Below are 13,521 nucleotides of genomic sequence, written 5' to 3' on the forward strand. Positions count from 1 at the left end.
ACTCAGTGCTTTAGGTAGGATATGAACTCAGATCTTCCTGTCCTCTATCTGCTGTGCCAACTAGTACCTAAATTGGTGATGATAGATAGATAGATAGACAGATAGACAGATTTAACCAGACAGATAGATATAACCAGATAGATAGATAGGTGGATAGACAGATATAACCACATAGATAAATGATAGAGGGAGACAGACAGAGAGACAAAACTTTTTTAGGAATTTACTATGTACCAGTTACTCTGCTAAGTGCTAAGGATACACATATAAGCCAGCAAGAGAGGCTTTGTCCTCAAGGACCTTACATTCTAATGCTGAAAGATCTCAAGGATCCCAGGACTAGAGAATGCTTAGAGATCCTCATTTCACCTATGAGGACACTAAAGTCAAGAAAAAGTATGGGATTCACCCAAAGTCACACAGATAGTGAGTGGTGGGGCTAAACTTCAAACCCGATTCCCTGTTTCATGCTTTTTTGACTATACCATTTCCTTTTCACCTTTATAAGTGCTAGCTGACTTCAGTCAGACCTCTATTAGAAGGAATCAAGATCCCAGAGAGGGCAAACAGTTGAAATCTTAAAAGCCTTGGCTAACCAGCTGTGTGTGTCCATTCTAGTGAACTGGGGTGTGGGACTCCCACACCCTCAATCCCAACATATGGCATGGTTGATAAGCAGCACAATGCCCTGTCCAAACTGAAACATTTGAGTAAACACAATGTAATTATTTCCACATTATTCTCTGGAATAGGGGCAAGAATGATGGGAGAATATTTAACTGAAAGAGGGTTCAAAGGTCAATAATAAACCAACACTGATAACTTGTAAGATAATGTTATACACACACACACACACACGCACACACACATAAAGTCAGAGAGAGAGAGACACAGAAAGAGAAGGACCTTCTGGACTAATGCTCTCTGGCATGCAATGATGGGATCCTTTAAGAATTTTATCATCACCCTAACCTTGTGTCTACTGCAGGGGGTAACTGTTTCCCTCATTCAGCTGAATAATAATGGCTATGAAAACATTGTCATTGCCATTGACCCAACTCTGCCAGAGGATGATAAACTCATTCAACACATAAAGGTAAGAGAGCTATAATAATACAGGTCCCCTCAGTGGGAGAGGTTTTCCTCTCAATTAAAGGAGGGTTTGGGGAGATGGTATTTGGGCAGAGAAGAAAGAAACAGAAGACCCGGATTTTCCCTCTACTGTTTATTAACCTCTCTGGGCACTATTAGTTGCCTCATCTATAAATTGGGGATAATAATGTCTGGTGTGGCCTTCAGGCAGCTATACAACTTCCTTGGTTGGAAATGACAAAGTAGCAGGGTCTCCAAGGAGAGATTTTTGCCTACTAGAAGTTCCATAGCTATCAAAATATTTTTAATTTAATGACCCTAGGAGAAGAACCCCTAATGCATCAATACAGAGTGGCAATTGCTCTTTAATGGTCTTGGAAAGTAGCTAGGAATACTGAGAGGTCACATGATTTGTTAAGGGTCACACAGCCAGGTATCATCTCCTCTATGAAGCCCCAGCTGGAAGGAGGCAGGACTCACATTTCTCCAAGGACTTTGGGTATCTCCTTGCATTTATCACCTTTCTCCTTGTATGATAACTATTTGCATATATGGCTCTCCTTCCCCTCCCCTCACCCACCTCCTATTAGACTGCAAACTCCTAAATAACAGAGCCTGTGATGTAGCCATCTTTGTGTCCCCAGTGGTGTTTTGCAAATTTTACGTACTTAAAAGCTATTTCTCAAATTGAGTTTAATTGAGTTATGTCCTGTTGACAGAAAAGTCGCTTAGTGACTGTAAGGTTGGGGAGGAAAAATGTCAGGACCAAAATAGGACATGTGTCAAACCCTGGATGGTTTGAAACTGACTTACAAATCCACCAAGTTTCATGACAGAGGCTGGAGAAGCTTTAGCAAAGACTCTTAAAGCATCCTGATTAGTCTGTCTTCACTGAAAAGTTATTTAATTTAAGGCAAAGAGGAAAATTTACTCTTATTTCGCAAATGAAGGCTCTGAGAGTCTGTTTAAATGTCTTGTTCTAAATTGCAGCTTTTATGGGGCTTTGGGGATGGCAGGCATAACCTTTAGCCTAGAACACCTGACTCCCACTCCAACACAAGTATATATACAACTCTCTGTTTTGACTTAATTAAAATACCACAATCGTCATTGTGAAGTTCAATGACTGGTTGTTTATCCCTCTCTCAGCTGTTAGAATTCCTGATAGATTTGTTCTTTTCACATAGGACATGGTGAAAAATGCTTCAACTTACTCGTATAATGCCACAGAACAAAGATTTTACTTCAAAGACATCTCCATCTTGATTCCTAAGACATGGCAGACAAAACAAAACTGTGAAACACCGGAACTTGAGACCTACAAAAATGTAAGATCATCAAACTCTCATTTTTATTAAACAGCAGGACATTTATGACTTTGTTTTTTTTTTAAAATTCAACTTACTAATAATTATTTTTCTAAAATATTCACTGCAAAAATTACAAGATTTGTTTGTGATGTTCTAAATAACAAATTTTAAAAAAAACAAAACATTTCTAGGCAGACCTCATCATTGAAGTCCCTAATCCCCCAGGCAATGATGTGGCACAAACTGACCACTTTGTACAGTGTGGAGAAATGGGAGAGAGAATTCACTTAACTCCTGACATCATATCTGGGAAAAAGTTTCAGGCATATGGATCAGCAGGTACAGTTATCGATGAAAGTCTAGTAATGCATCATATCTGCAGCATATTTCATAACTTCAGTTTTATAGTACACATAGAATATAGTTCTCTTGATTTGAAAATGCCAATTACCCAAAAAGATTGCAGGGACATTCCTTCTTTTCATCTAGGAATGGGTACCAGTATTTCATTTCTCCTTTGGAAATCTAATTGTTTTAGACTGGTGGTCTCTAAATATTTTTTTTGCCTTTCACATCAGAAAAAAAGGAAAATCATTTCAGTGGCTAAATGGAGGATGCATTGGACTGGCAAGTGATTTGAGGCAGGCAGACCCACCAGCCAGCTATTGCAATAGTCCTCGTATGAGGAGATAAGGGTCTCGACCAGAGAATTTGCAGCATCAGATGAGAGAAGGGGCCATATTCAAGAGATGCTTCAAAGAGAAATCAATGGGTCTTGGGAACAGATTGGATGTTGGGAGTAAGACAGAGGGAGAAATCCTGGATGACACCTAGGTTGTGAGCTTGATGGACTAGCAGGATGGTATTGCTCTCTACAATAATAGGAAGAAGAGGAGAGAGTTTAAGGGAAAAGATAATGAGTTCAGTTGTGGAAACATTGAGTTAAAGAAGTCTACTGCATATCAGTTCAAGATATTTGAAAGGCAGTTGGAGAGTGAGACTGGAGGTCAGCAGAAAGATGAGGGCAGAATAGGTTCATTTGAGAATCATCAGCAAAGAGGTGGTAATTAAATTCGGGGGTTTGATGGATCACCAAGAGAAACAGTACAGGGGGAGAAGAGTGACCATCTTAGAAGCCTGAGGGTCACCTCTTGGGTTAATGCTTTGGCTCCCAAGGGTTCTGGGCCTCTAACTTAGACACCACTCCTCTAGAGAACATACCCAGTTAAAGTATTATTGACATCAAAACTTTATGAATCAGTGTAACATCCTATGTGAACGTAAGAATCTAAAATATTTCCATGAAGGTTCAGGTGTCTAAGAATAGCAGATTATTAAAATGATAGGAGTCAAATAGAACTAATTTGATTGTTAATAAATTCAACAAATATTACCAAGTACCTACCATGTATGAAATACTGCATAAGGTTTAGAAGATAGAGAAATAAAAATTAAACATTCTCTACCCTCAGGTAGCCCATAGTCTACTGGAAGGATACAAGATGAATACAAAGAATTACAAATCAGTGAGGGGTAAAGAGGGAACAAGAGAGATCAGCCAATGAGTTCTAGGACTTTTGGAAAATAGTGTGGACTAATAGGTGGTGGGATCAAGGATGACTTCCCAGAAGAGGTGGTACTAAAATTGAATTCTGAATGAAGATAAGGGTTCTGAAAGGCACATGACAAGAAGGAAGTATATACTAGGAATGGGGCAGGGCTTGGGCAAATATCGAGAGACAGGAGATTACATGTTGAATTCTGAGAGCAGCAAATTATTCAATTTGACTGGAACAGAAAAGGCAGAAAGGGAAGTCATAGGAAAGAGGCAAGTAGGAGTCAGAATCTGGAAGGCTTTAAAGATCAGATTCAGTGCTCTGCATTTCATCCTACTGTACTAGAGTACAAAGAAAGTTTTTTAAAGCAGGGGAGTGACACAGTCAGATGTAGGATCACGGGATCTTACATTTAGAGCTGAAAGGGACCTTAGAAGTAATCTAATCCAATCATTTCATTTGGAACATGAGGAAACTGAGGCCCAGGGACATTAAGTGACTTGCCCAAAGTTACATAAGAAGCTGGGTTTGAGCCAGTATTCATTCTACTGCAGCATAATGCTAGTCAGCATGTCCTCAGAAAAGTATAATACTGAGTAATGTGAGGAGGGAGAGAGGATTAGCAACCAGGGAGAAAGATCAGAGAAGGATTCATGGTAGAGAGAAAGCTTGAACTGAACTTTAAATGAAGATAAAGATTTTGAAAAGCAAAGATACAGAAGGAGGATATTCTAGGCAAGGAGGACTACTAGTATTAAATGCAATAAATGTACCAGGGGCCAAAGCAGAATATGCACTACCCGAGGGACTGAAAACACAGACAACATATAGAATGTCTGAGTGTAGGAAAATGGAGGGAGGGTATCTATAAAATGTCAAGAAATCTATCTAAAGATACACTCCTTCCCCAGAGCATTGGTTAGGCTCCCTCTGATAGATTTGTGTTGTGGGGGCAGGGGAGGTGGGAGGGACATAAGGTGGGCAGACATGGATGAACTGAAATCTCTACCATGGATGATTACAATTCAATTAATGACATCCCAGATTCATGCAAGTATTTAAGTAATTTAAGGGAAGGAGGGAAGGAAGGAAGGAAGGAAGGAAGGAAGGAAGGAAGGAAGGAAGGAAGGAAGGAAGGAAGGAAGGAAAAGGAAACATTTAGCAATAATCTATTATGCTCCAGGCACTTGCTATGTGCTTTACAAATATCTCATAAAATATAAAACTCTAGAAGAAGGGCCTCAGTGCAGTGGGTAATTTATATACAGGTGAACTGTGGGGGACCATGCATTAGAATTTCACAGGAAAAGAAAGCAAACTAGGGTGCAATTTGCACTGATGAATGGAATACTCACCTAGAATTGAGGGAATAACCACATGTTTTTACATTTCAAATATACTTCCACATATAGAATTTTAGTTCATGAATGGGACCATTTGCGGTGGGGAGTGTTTGAGGAATACAATGAAGCCGAGCATTTCTACCAGTCTAATGGAAAAAATGTACCAGTAAGGAATGATTATATTCTTTTAAGTTTTTTGTGAACCACATCAGATTGAAATCATCTTCTCTTGAGTTAATTTTTAAAAATATTTCAATTATCAAGATTGTTTTTCTTTCAACTATAGACTACAACAATATTGTGTATATCATCAATTTCAATATAATCTTTTTTTATATAGTATGTGACAGGTTCCTACCCCAGCATACTTCCAAGCAGAGGCAGTTATATCAAAGCACAGAAATTTTTTTTCTCAATTTGAGGCACAAAATCATCACACACCAACTCTTTGGTGTTGCTATATATGTCTGGAACAGAGAGACTTGTAAACATGGCGTTCCATACAAGCCACCCCTACAGAGATAGACATGTCCCTGCTGCCTCCTCATGACATCAGCAGTACATACTGACAGACAGAGATAGCAGAAGCCCCACAAATATTGGAATATCCCACTCTCATTGTACCCAAGGACCTGCTTGGTCCTTTTCCTCTTTCTCCTCATAAACAACGAGTCAATTTCCTCAAGGTATTGAATGACTTTAGGAGGAAGCACAAGCAACATTCTATTACTTCTCAGTGTTCCACAGTGGGTAATTACATCTCTCAATGAAGGTAAGTGCCAGTATCCTTCCTTATGCAGGCTACGCTTGCTCTTTTCCTGTCCCTGCAGGAAACCCACATTGCTCTCCCTGTTGGGTTCACAAAAGGTTTGGCATCAGTGAATCCAGAAGCATTGATGAAACATATGGTATGCTCTGGGTGCTGTCCTAGGTGCTGGGGATACAAAGGGAAGAGTGAAAGCCTCAGCTCTCAAAGACCTTGAGGGAAATAACCTGTACTTATATACATACAAACACAAAATAGATGTGAAATAAATGCAAGGTAATTGGGAGAGACATGAGTCTTTGTGGTGCCCTTATTTCCTCTACATGCTTGGCTGGGCCAGAGAGCTCTGAGAGATGCTCTTTTGAGAACTTTTCATCTAATGAATGAATGAAACCTTGTGAAAGAAGTCAATGAAAAGCAAATTAGATTCTTAGGAATACAGATAAAAAAACTTGAGCTGCCCCACATATTACTGCTGACAACAACACTGAGCAGCTACTACCATTGCTGAGAATGAGGAAGATTCCCTCTTAATTCCCATGAGTACAATCAAGAGCCTGGAGTCCATCCCTGTGAACAGTACAGTCAGGGACACCAATAAACCTGACCTGGTATTCACTGCAGACAGGCTAGCAGTGGGATATTCCAAGAACCCCACCTGAAATTCCCTGCAGAAGTTCTCTGCCAAACAGAAATTGTTCTTCCTGGCTGCCTGAGACTTTGCTGCATAAATGGGTTGCTTGACAAACACATTTGGTGATGAAGAATGATTGATGTGATAACATCAGGGATACACATAGGTTGGGATGCTTTGTACAAACTGATGTTCTCAAAATCTAATCCTAATTTCTTTTCAGATGTTATGAAGCTATCAGTGGTATAAATCAGGTGTATGAATGTTCCGGTGGCAGCTGTTTAAAAAGATCATGCAGAACAGATCCCAAAACTGAAAAGTTTAACACAAACTGTTTTCTCTTACTTGTTATAGTTCAGACTGAGAAAGCCTCCATCATGTTCATGCAAAGCATCAATTCTGTAAGTATTTGGATTATTCATTCTGAAGTCTCTAAAAAGAAGAAACAGGGCCTGTTCTAACCTTAAGAGCTGACATTTATTTAGCATTAAGGTTTACAAGACACTTTGCCTCTACCTTCTTATTTGATGCTTAGAATGACCTCATTTATCATAACCTTCATTCCTTCTTCACACGTGAGGAAATGGAGACTGGGAGAAATGAAGTGAGTGATGCCTGGTCCCACTGCTATCTCAGGGATCTTTCCTTACCCCAGTCTCTCTATCAGAACATCCGTCCAGATAACCTGAGGTAGGCCCCTTGGGGTAAGCAGCCCCTCAATGAGCCATTATTTCTCAAAAAGGGAAGGCTAAGAATACAAAATCAGGAGATTACAAGGGAATACCACCATCATTGCTCCAATCCTCTTATTTCCCCCTTCCCCAATACACTCTGGACATTCTCTTTTACTTTAAGGTCTTGAAATTAAATACCCTTAAATCCCTAAAATAAATAAGCAAATTTGGGGCTTTGAGAGGGAATACCTTCTTTTTTTTCTTCTTTTTATGACTAAAATGTACACAATAAGAAAAGAAAAAGAAATATATTATAACCTTAAATATTGACACTTAAATACAAAATAAGAAAAGAATAAATATGTCATGTACACAACAGAACATAAAAGGGGACTCAAAATACATAGGAATAAAATTGTATTAAAAGAAAGCCTATATAATAAATACTACATATTGTCTTGAGAGCTGTCCATCTTTTCTTTGCTTCCTTGTAAGTTTTCTTTTATTGTCTGCTGTGCACTTCTTTAAACAATTAACTTATTTATTTTGATTTTAACATTCACTTCCATAAGATTTTGAGTTTTAAATTTTTGTCCCTCCTTCATCTCCAACCTTCCCAAGACAGCATGCACTCTGATATAAGCTCTAAATACACATTCCAATTACAAATATTTTCACATTAGTCTCACTGTAAAGAAGAACTAGAATCAATGGGAAAAACCATGAGAAAGAAGAAACAAACAAAATAAAACAACAAAAAAAGAGCAGATAGTATGCTTCCACATGCATTAAGTTCTTTCTCTGGATAGCAGTTTCCATCATAATTCTTTTAGAGTTGTCTTAGATCTTTGCATTGCTGAGAAGATCTAAGTCTATCAAAGTTAGTCATTGCACGTTGTGGCGATTACTGTGTACAATGTTCTCCTGCTTCAGCTCACTTCAAGCAGCATCAGTTCACGTAACTCTTTCCAAGTTTTTCCGAAGTCTACCTGCTTGTCATTTCTTAAAGCACAGCAGTATTCTATCATATTCATATGCCACAAGTTGTTCAGCCATTCCCAACTGATATACATCCCATCAATTCCAAATTCTTGGCCACCAGAAAAAGAGCTATAAGTATTTTTGTACATGTGGGTCCTTTTCCCATTTTTATGATCTCTTTGGGACATAGACCTAGAAGTGTTTGCTGGGTTACAGGGTGCATACTTTTATAGCCTTTTGGGCATAGTTCCAAATTGCTCTCCAGAATGGATGGATCAGTTCACAACTTCTCCAAAAGGCATTAGTCTTCCAATTTGCCAACATCTTCTCAAACATTTATCATTTTCCTGTTTTGTCATGTTAGCCAAGCTGATAGGTGCGATGTAGTACCTCAGAATTGTTTTGATTTGCATTTATTTTATCAATAGTGATTTACAACATTTTCTCAATGACTATAGATCACCTTAATTTCTTCCTCTGAAAACTGCCTATTCATATACTTTGACCATTTATCAACTGGGGAACAACTTGTATTTTTATCAATTTGACTCAGTTCTCTATCCATTTTAGAAATGAGGTCATTATCAGAGACACTGGTTGTAAAAAATTGTTTCCCAACTTTCTGCTTCCCTTCTAATCTTGGTTGCATCAGCTTTGTTTGTGCAAAACCTTTTTAATTTAATGTAATCAAAATAATCCATTTTGCATTTCATAATGTTCTCTATCTCTTGTTTGGTCATAAATTCTTCCATTCTCCATAAATCTGTCAAGTAAACTATTCCTTGCTCTCTCTGTTTACTTATAGCATAGCCTTTATATCTAAATCATGTGCACATTTTGACTGTATCTTGATATACAGTGTAAGATGTTGGTCTGTGTCTAGTTTCTATACTACTATTTTCTAGTTTTCTCAGTAGTTTTTTGTTAAATACTGAGTTTTTATTCCAGAAGCTGGAGTCTTTGGGTTTATCAAACAGTAGATTACTATAATCATTGACTATTGTATCTTGCATGCCTAAACCTATTCTACTGGTCTACCACTCTATTTCTTAGCCAGTACCAAATAGTTTTGACGATTGCTTCTTTATAATACAATTTAAGTTCTGGTATGACTAGAACACTTTTCCTTGCATTTCTTTTCATTAATTCCCTTGATGTTCTGGACCTTTTGTTTTTCTAGATGAATTTTGTTATTTTTCTAGCTCTATAAAATAATTTTTGGTAGTTTGATTGGTATGGCACTGAATAACTAAATTAATTTAGGTAGAATTGTTATTTTCATTATATTAGCTCAGCCTACCCACGAGCAACTGATATTTTTCAATTATTTAGATCTGACTTTATTTGTGTGTAAAGTGCTTTGTAATTGTGTTCATATAGTTCCTGGCTTTCTTTTGGCAGGTAGACTACCAAATGTTTTATAGTGTGCTATAGTAACTTCAAATGGAATTTCTCTTTCTATATCACTGTTGGCTTTGTTAGTAATATATAGAAATGCCAATGATTTATGTGGGTTTATTTTATATCCTGCAACTTTGCTTAAGTTTTTTTATTATTTCAAGTAGTTTTTTACTTGGTTCTCTAGGATTCTCTATGTTTGCCATCTTATCATCTGCAAAGAATGATAGCTTTGTTTCTTCTTCGCCTGTTCTAATTCCTTCAATTTCTTTTTCATCTGTTATTGTTAAAGCTAACATTTGTAGTACAAAGTGGGGATAATGGACATCCTTGTTTCACTCCCGATCTTATCAGAAATACTTCTAGCTTATCCCAATTACATATAATGCTTGCTGATGGTTTCATATAAATGCTACTTATCATTTTAATGAAGGCTCCATTTATTCTTATCCTCTCCAGTGTTCTTAATAGGAATGGGTATTTCATTTTGTCAAAAGCTTTTTCCACATCTGAGATAATCATATCATTTCTGTTAGTTTGTTGTTCATATGGTCAATTATGCTGATAGTTTTCCTAATACTGAACTAGCCCTGCATTCCTGATATAAATCCTACCTGGTCATAGTGTATTATCCTTGAGATAAGTTGCTGTAATCCCTTTGCTAATATTTTATTTAAAATTTTTGCATCTATCTTCATTAGGGAAATTAGCCTATAATTTTCTTTCTCTCTTCAGGCTCTTTCTGGTTTAGGGATCAGCTCCATGTTTGTATCATAAAAAGAATTTGGCAGTATTCCTTTGGTATTTTCCCTAATAATTTATATAGTACTGCAATTAATTGTTCTTTAAAGGCTTGATAGAATTAACTTGAAAAGCCATCTGGCCCTGGAGATTTCTTCTCAGGGAGTTCATTGATTGTTCAATTTATTTTTCTGAAATAGGGTTACCTAAGTATTTTATTTCCTCTTCTGTTAATCTGTGTAATTTATCTTTTTCTAAATATTCATTCATTTTACTAATATTATCAAATTTATTGGCATACAATTGGGCAAAATAACTTCTAATTATTGTTTTAATGTCCGCTTCATTGGTGGTGAATTCACCCTTTTCATTTTTGATACTGGTAATTTGGTTTTCTTTTTTCTTTTTGTAAAAATCAAATTAATCAAGGTTTATCTATTTTATTGTTTTTTTTTCATACAACTACATAGTTTTGTTTATTAGCTTTTTTCTTAATTTTGATTTTATTAATCTTTCTTTTGATTTTCAGAATTTCTAATTTAGTATTGAATTGGAGAGTTTTAATTTGTTGTTTTTCTAGCTTTTATAGTAGCATACCCAATTCATTGATCTTCTTTCTCTATTTTATTCATGTAAGCATTTAGAGATATAAAATTTCCCCTACAAACTGCTTTAGTTTTGGTATGTTGTCTCATTATTGTCACTCCCTTAGATGAAGTTATTGATTGTTTTTTGGATTTATTGTTCCATCCACTCATTCTTTATGATTTGATAATTTAGTTTCCAATTAATTTTAGTCTATCTTTTCATAGCCCTTTATTACATGTAATTTTTATTGTATCATGATCTGAAAATGATGCATTTAATATTTCTGCCTTTTGGCATTGGATTGTGAGGTTTGGTGCCCCAAAAGAAGGTTAATTTTTGTGTAGGTGCCATATACCACTGAGGAAAAAGGTATATTCCTTTTTATCCACATGCAGTTTTCTCCAGTGGTCTACCATATCTAACTTTTCTAAAATTCTATTCACCTCTTTAACTTCTTTCTTGTTTAATTCACAATTAGATTTATCTAGTTCTGACAGGGGGAGGTTGACGTCCCCAACTAGTAGAGTTTTGTTGTCTATTTCTTCCTGTAACTCCCTTAACTTCTCCTCTAAGAATCTGAATGCTACACCACTTGGTGCATACAAATTTAGTAATGATATTACTTCATTGTTTATGGTTCCTTTTAGCAGGATGTAGTTTCCTTCCTTATCTCTCTTAATTAGATCTATTTTTGCTTTTGCTTTCTCTGAGATCAGGATTGTTATCACTGTTTTGTTTTCATTTTTTGTTTGTTTGTTTTTATTTCAGATAAAGCATAACATATTCTACTCCAGCTTTTTACCTTTACACTGAATGTATCCCCCTGCTTCAAATGTGTTTCTTGCAAATGACATTTGTAAGATTTTGGTTTTTAATCCACTCTGCTATCCACTTCTGTTTTATAGGAGGGTTCATCTCATTCACATTTACAGTTATGACTACTATCTCTGTCTTTCTCTCCATCCTATCTTTGCCTTTGTTTATGCTTTTCACTCTCCTTTCTCCATTTCCCTCCTCACTAGAATTTTGCTTTTGACCATTTACGCCCTCAATCTGCCCTCCCTTGTATGCTTAACAACTGACTCTCTGGGGAAAAAAATATACGCAAGACACATTTTAAGTGTCAACTGCATTGTTTACATTGTCTCTTCACTTTCCCAAGTCTAAACCACTTTGTCAAACTCAAACGGAAATGAGCCCATCAATCCATGCAGAAGGATCCCTTTACCTGGATAATGACGAGGTTTTAAAATGTAATCTTATCTGTATTTCATTGTTTATTTTTATTTATTTTGTCAAATATTTCCCTATCTGGTTTCCATGTGCATGGGCTACCTGTTTGTCATCCTGAGATATTCAATGAAACAGTAAGCTTAGCCCTGATTTGTAGTATTTGCTGATTCCTGAGGTGCAAATGCTCATACCGAAAATCCAACTATTGACTCTTGACAGCTCCTTAGAGTTGGTTCCAGCACACTCAGCCTGCAGTTCCAGAGACCATTTCTGAGGGGTCCTCTAGGTCAAAACTATTTCATAATAATACTAAGCCATTTTAATTTCTAATATAGTAAAGATATAAGTAGGTAAAACAAACATAAACACAAGGTCTTGAGGGAAGGATCCTCAATAATTTTTTAGTATGGGGCACCTAGGTGGCACAGTGGATAGAGCACCAGCCCTGGAGTCAGGAGGACCTGAGTTCAAAGCTGGCCTCAGGCACATAACACTTAACTATCTATGTGACCCTGGGCAAGTCGCTTAACCCCATTGCCTAATAAAAGCAAAAATAATAATAATAATAATAATAATAATAATAATAATAATAATTTTTTAGTATAAAAGAATCTCAGGACCTACTTATCTAGTGCAACGTATTCACTATGCAGGTGAGGAAACTAAGGTTAAATGACTTGGAGAAGACAGTGGAAGGGGCAAGCCTAGAATTGCAGGAGTGTTGAAGAGTTTTTCTTTTTAAAAAAAATTATTAATTTATTTTGATTTACGAACAATCACTTCCACATGTTTTTGAGTTGAAAATTTTTCTCCCCCTTCCTCCCCATCACCCTCCCCAAAACGGCGCACAATCTGATAGAGGCTTTACATTTGCATACCCATTAAACATATTTTCACATTAGTGAAGTTGTAATTAAAAATTAAAACCAATAGGAGGAACCATCAGAAAGATGAAACAAAACTCAACAAAAGGTAAAAATAAGTGAGAGTGATTTGACTTCCATACTTCTTTCTTTGGATGTGGACAGCATTTTCCATCCTGAGGCCTCTGCAGATGTCTTAGATCCTCGTAATGTGGAGAAGGGTTCAGTTTAACAATATTAGTCATCGCATAACATGGCTGTTATTGTGTACAAAGTCCTCTTGGTTCTGCTCACTTCACTCAGCATCAGACCATATAAGCCTTCCCAGGTTTTTCTGAAGTC

At 36.8% G+C, this 13,521-nt stretch overlaps 1 pseudogene across 1 annotated transcript in view; it reads left to right on the forward strand.

The window, feature by feature from the left end:
• The first annotated feature begins 922 nt into the window (after window positions 1-922).
• Window positions 923-13,521, forward strand: part of LOC110210004 (calcium-activated chloride channel regulator 1-like) — a 53,971-nt pseudogene continuing 41,372 nt past the window's right edge. Inside the window, exons 1-5 of the transcript XR_013487146.1 lie at window positions 923-1,096; window positions 2,280-2,420; window positions 2,594-2,759; window positions 5,379-5,499; window positions 6,925-7,102. The product of XR_013487146.1 is annotated as a calcium-activated chloride channel regulator 1-like (transcript). The remainder of the gene's footprint in view (window positions 1,097-2,279; window positions 2,421-2,593; window positions 2,760-5,378; window positions 5,500-6,924; window positions 7,103-13,521) is intronic.

Source organism: Phascolarctos cinereus, unplaced genomic scaffold (genome assembly GCF_003287225.1).
Source record: "Phascolarctos cinereus isolate Bilbo 61053 unplaced genomic scaffold, phaCin_HiC Scaffold_5;HRSCAF=322, whole genome shotgun sequence".
Lineage (NCBI taxonomy): Eukaryota > Metazoa > Chordata > Mammalia > Diprotodontia > Phascolarctidae > Phascolarctos > Phascolarctos cinereus.